At 45.9% G+C, this 5,888-nt stretch overlaps 1 protein-coding gene and 1 pseudogene across 1 annotated transcript in view; one reads left to right on the forward strand and one right to left on the reverse strand.

The window, feature by feature from the left end:
• The window catches only part of asns (asparagine synthetase), a 12,570-nt gene extending 11,980 nt beyond the window's left edge, over window positions 1-590 (reverse strand). The window contains exon 1 of the mRNA XM_032511227.1: window positions 534-590. The gene's annotated coding sequence lies outside the window, so the exon portion shown is untranslated. The remainder of the gene's footprint in view (window positions 1-533) is intronic.
• A 368-nt stretch (window positions 591-958) lies between these two features.
• On the forward strand, window positions 959-4,878 carry LOC116686246 (THAP domain-containing protein 6-like; annotated as a pseudogene).
• The last annotated feature ends 1,010 nt before the right edge of the window (window positions 4,879-5,888 follow it).

Below are 5,888 nucleotides of genomic sequence, written 5' to 3' on the forward strand. Positions count from 1 at the left end.
CATCACCGGGAAAGAGCTTCTAGTAGACTTCACTGGTCTCCATCCAGAACAACGGGGTCTGTTGGTCCATTTCTTTAACTGTCTATGCTAGTGACAGGCGCTTTTGACAGACACGTGCTCCCAACTGCATCATTTTTGGTAATTTTGAGTTGACAAAAACGGTGAAACATCTCCCTAAATTTGCTCTCCAACATAATGCGGAAATCGAGGCTTTGACTCGGATCTAAAACCGACGAATGTCAAATATGAAACTAAATTACCAATGACATATGGTACCACCCTAGCGTTACATGTTACTTTTGAATGGGTCAATAGTCTCCAACGTTAAACGTAACGTTAAGTATACTTTGTTATTGATAGCTAAGCTATTCAAGGGCATGTAAAAGTTAGTGAGTTTTTGAGACGAATTCCTTTAAAACGCCATTTAATGTGAAAGTCGCTATTTCTGTCTAACGTCAGACAGGTAACGTACGATAACCCGGGAGAATATAAAGAAGTGAATAACACAGACACTGCTAGCTTAGTAAGTGGTTACCTTGATCTTTAGAAGATTTTCGTAGAGATGAAGGAGGCAGCTGACACACCGCACTGAGTCCTGAGCACCAGCTTCGACAAGACCCACAGACTATCACGGTGTAACCGGAATTTCAATCATGTCTTCAAAATAAGACTACTTAGTTCTGTACTCACGAGGGGAAAGCAACACCAGTGGCTTCAAATTACATTAGCTATTTTATAAAATCAAGATATTAGAAAACTGCAGCTGGTAAACATATATTTGCAGTAGTAGTAGTGCTCAAACACATTTCATTTGTATTCCAAAAAGCTTGAAATGATTCGGTGAAATGTTTTATTTTGAAGGGGATGTTATTTTAATGTCGCCAACGTGCCAGAGCAGCCAACAGCAGGACGGTAGGGGAAGACTCGTCCCTGATTGGCTCGCCTTGCCATTCTTTCCCAAACCGCAACCAATTCCTCTCCTCGTGCCTAACCAAACCTAACCAACCCAACCAGAGCAGGCAACGAGGACTAGCCATTCAGGGATGAGTTCCCTCATGAATATTCATGAGTCTCCCCCTACCATCCTATAACAAAAGAAGCAGCCCAGCCTCATGGTCATGTCCGCTTGCAACTGTTAGAACTGTTGCATCACCTACACACAGAGGCGGGTTCAGCAGTTTGGGGGCCCAAGGCATAGACATATAAAGAGTAGACGCCGCATTGGCAGCTCAGCAAGAGAAATTCAGCCGCCATCTTGGACCGGTCACACTCGTTACTTAGCAGCAGAAGATACAAGATGCCAGAGCACTGTGCAGCATATTCCTGCTCAAATCGGCGGACCATTGAAAACAGGGCTCGGGGGATTACTTTTCACAAGTAAGATTTAACATTACCGTACTATTGGTTGTATTTTGTGAATAGAATATTACCAGAGAGTGGAGAAGGGTCAAGGGTCTTTGATATTACTGTACTGACACTCGTTGCCAGCTAGCTAGCTAGGCTATGCTTACTGTACCGTGTGTTATGTGCCTTCTGGTTTTTTCCACCTACTGGTCTCCGAGCCGTCCAGATGCCGTGTAAACCTCAACGGACCCCACGTCCACAGATTCGCTACAAATTCTAAACATTTACTGGCCTTTGCATGTCCCACCTCATATAAAATGTACTGAACTGAACAGAATTCTAAGCCAGACAGACTCACTACGATAACATGGTACAGCGGGAAAACGTGTTTTAAAATAAATTACGATGATCCGTGTCGGGCTGGGTTCGAACCTCTTCGGCAAAAATAATGGTACAAGAGTCCACTGCACCGTCCACATCCACACACCCGTCCCTACCCATCACACCGTCCTCTACACCATCACACTCCCCTACACCATGCGCACCGTCCCCTACACCATCACACCGTCCCCTACACCATCCACCATCACACCGTCCCTACACCATCGCACCGTCCCCTACACCATCACACCGTCCCCTACACCATCGCACCGTCCCCTACACCATCACACCGTCCCTACACCAGTGGTTCTCAACCTGGGGCGTGTTGTTGTAGCTGTTTGAAGCCTCGCGATCACGAGCGTTTCCAGCCCGAGGTAACCAGTTGTTTTAGACCATGTTGTTCTCAAACGTGTGCTGCCCGGTGTAGTTTAGGACGAGTCCTCGCACATGGACAGAGCAGAGGTGTAGCAGGAGGTTATAGTGCACGATTTATTAGATTTTAAGCCTAAATAACGGTACAAGTTGTTTCGGTTTACGCTGTTAAGTTTAATTCTGTTCTACTGAGAGAAAGAGTTTTTTTCATCAGAAACGTGAATGAATGTGTAGAGGACGGTGTGATGGTGTATTGGACGGTGTGAGGTGTAGGGACGGTGTGTGGTGTAGAGGACGGTGGGATGGTGAGTGGACGGTGCGATGGTGTAGAGACGGTGTGATGGTGTAGGGGACGTGCGATGGTGTAGAGGACGGTTGTGATGTACGGGAGGTGTGATGTGTAGAGGACGGTGCGATGGTGTAAGGACGGTGCGATGGTGTAGGGACGGGATGGTGTAGAGGCGGTGTGATGTGTAGGGGACGTGTGATGGTGTAGGGATGGGGATGGTGTAGGAGACGGTGCGATGGTGTGAGGACGGTGGATGGTGTAGGACGGTGCTATGGTGTAGGGGAACGGTGCGATGGGTAGAGGACGGTGCATGGTGTAGAGGACGGTGCAATGGTGTAGGGGACGGTGCATGGTGTAGAGGAGCTGCGTGGTGTAGAGACGTGCGTATGGTGGCGGGGAAGGTGTGATGGTGTGAGGACGGTGTGATGGGTGTAGGGGACGGTGTTAGGTGTAGGGGGACGGTGTGATGGTGTAGAGGACGGTGCAGTGGACTCTGTACCATTTTTTTGTTGCCGAAGAGGGTTCGAACCCACGCGCGACGGATCATCGTAATTATTTTAAAACACAGTTTTCCCCGCTGTACCATGTTATCGTAGTGATGTCGTGCTAGATATTCTGTTCAGTCGTACATTTATATTGAGGTGGGACATGCAAGGCCAGTAAAATGTTTATGATTTGTAGCGAATCTGTGGACGTGGGTCGCCGTTGAGGTTTACACGGCATCTGGACAGGCTCGGAAACCAGGAGGTGGAAAAACCGAAGGCACTAACACCGGCTGCTGTTCCCCGGTGTTATGTCCCTACATAGACCGTTACATATAATATTTTTAGTAGGCCCACAGTCTGGTCCCTACTGGTTTCCAGTGGTTGGTGTCTTCCTCTAAGCTCAACCTCCTTTTTAAATGTTTTTTTGAAGGCTCTCCAAAATCTGTTTTCATTTTGAAGGTTTCCCAAGACAAAGATACGAGGAAGAGTGGGAAGTAGCTTTGAGGAGAGAAGGATTCACTGCTAGTGTTTCCTCAGTGCTTTGCTCCCAACATTTTAAGCGGGCTGATTTTGATAGGACGGGTCAGATTGTCCGACTTCGAGATGGTGTTATTCCATCTGTCTTCAGCTTCCCGGTTCACCTCCAAAGAGTAGGTGTATCATCAGAAGGCTATAGTGTTTTCATCATCATAAATGTCCATAAATATGATCATCACGGGCAGGGTGGGATACTTATCCCTTTATATATATATTGTAAATGATTCTTCATTTTAGATGGAAAAGGGCAGGGCTACGTCCACCTCCAGAAGAGCTGAAGAAGCCTTTCCAGACCTCTCAGGATTACGAAACGGCAACCTCATACCACAGCCTCAGCCAAATGATGGAATATTTTTACTTTACATCATTGATATCCATCATATTAAACACCTCAAAATAAACCCATACACACACAATTGAAGGTGTGTGTGTGTGTGTGTGTGTGTGTGTGTGTTGTGTGTGTGTGTGTGTGTGTTGTGTGGTGTGTGTGTGTTGTGTGTGTGTTGTGTGTGTGTTGTGTGTGGTGTGTGTGGTGTGTGTGGTGTGTGTGTGTTGTGTGTTCCATGGTGCTGGCAGTGGCTTTGACAGATGATGACTTAAAGAAAGAATGTGGGTCATAAACTAGTGGGTTGTAAATGCATTTATGTGAGTGAAACATGAATCAAACCATGTTCATCCCTCTTTCTACTAGGATCATGGCCTATGCCTTGCCCGTGTCTCCTGCCGCTCTTAAGACCAGACTCAATGAGGCCTTAGCAAGTGGAAGGTCGGGACGAGAGAAGAAGAATGCTAAGGCGGAGAAAGAGGGAAAGGACCACAGTGAAGAGTCTTTGGGGGAGTTGAGGGAAAAGAACCTCATTAATGAAGAGCTCAAGGAGACAAACCCTGTCCGCTGTGGAGGTGTCCCTCCTCGAAACTGCTGAGGAGCATCATTCTCCTTCGCCAACATTTCGGCCCTTGTGGGACCCACGTTATCTCCCCACTCGTTTGGTGGTTGGGGGAATATGCTCTGGTCTACATAGCAGGGTTTGTAGTCCGGCAGACTCTACGAAACTGTCCGCGTGATGTGTGCCGTGCGAGCTTGGTTGGAGGTGCTGTACCGTCTTCATTTAAACCGCTACCACCTTCTGACCCTGAAAAACAATGGCGGCCTAGGGATTCCTTCACAAGGCACAGTGAAGTTTGATTTCTTTCTTTTTTTTAAAAAGTTTTGTATATAGTTGCTTGTTATTTTTCTGTTTCTAATGTTTTGAGCACGGTGTCTAAGAGCTATATAAATACAATGTATTTTTATGTTCATTATAATAAGGTGCTGAGAGCTGCAGAGAAGGTGATCCGCCGAGCTTCGACAACGCACACCCTCAGGTGTCAACAGTCACACACATCGTACGGGAGGAGATTGGAACGGAGGACGTTTCTCTGCTTGAGGAAGACATTGAGGAGACCGTCTGGCAGACACCATCGTTCTGAACTTGTTGTCATTGGTTGTGTCTGTGTTTCTCAAATAAGGCTCCACCACCTCTTGAACTGCGAAAGGACAGAAAGAAGCTCTGCAAAACAGTCCTCTTTCAGGGGTTTTAGCGACGCGGCGAACGGTCACTGTAAATCTGTTTTGTGTTTCATCAACTCTTTGTGCTTGTGATTGCGTTTTATCTCATCTCTTTCACTCTGGCTTCTGGAAAAGCATTCGTATCTGTGTTTTGAAAATTGCTGCTAAACTTAAGATTTGCGACTTTCTAGAGGAGATTCAACCAGTAAATGTGCATTTTATAGAAAAACTGCCACTTTTCATTTCATCCTGCTACTTTAAACAAGTACTGGTACGCGTGCTTAGTTAGGGGTGCAAGATATTCAACGCGATATCGTTACACAGCACGTCGTCATATAGGCTGTATGACCTATTCTGGGTGTCCAAAAGCAGCGCTAATGTATGACTGTCAGTTGAAATAAACCTTTTGTTGTAAAAAACTTGTTAATATTTTTTATGAATCTATTTGTAATTTTACATATGTTTAAAAGTATCCAAATCTATTGATATGTTCACTTACTACCTCTGTCCCTGTTCTGTTTTTTAAAGACATTGGTTTTTTCATTAGATTGATAGTCAAACTGGAAATGTCCCGTTTTTCTCTTTTCGGGGTTATTTGTTCGTCCTAGTTGATTGACGTCTGTTGTGCATACGATTCGATTTCTCTGTCCCCATCTACAAATATATCAATCTCACTTGTCCGCCCACTATGAATATACAACGCCTACCATGTGTCCTGTATCTAGCTACATGTATGACCTTGCAGCAAAAAACCCCAGGAAAATCAGTTTTGCATAGAGTGATATATAAATTAAACGCGCGACGCTCATTGCACCAAAACGTCCCACTGAGTGGAGGGTGACCGGTCCAAGATGGCCGCCACGGCTCGTCAGCGCCAACGGCTGTAGCGCTCGATGCGGCGTCTGGTCTTTATAGGTCTATTGCCCAGGTG

This window comes from Etheostoma spectabile, unplaced genomic scaffold, assembly GCF_008692095.1.
Source record: "Etheostoma spectabile isolate EspeVRDwgs_2016 unplaced genomic scaffold, UIUC_Espe_1.0 scaffold340, whole genome shotgun sequence".
Lineage (NCBI taxonomy): Eukaryota > Metazoa > Chordata > Actinopteri > Perciformes > Percidae > Etheostoma > Etheostoma spectabile.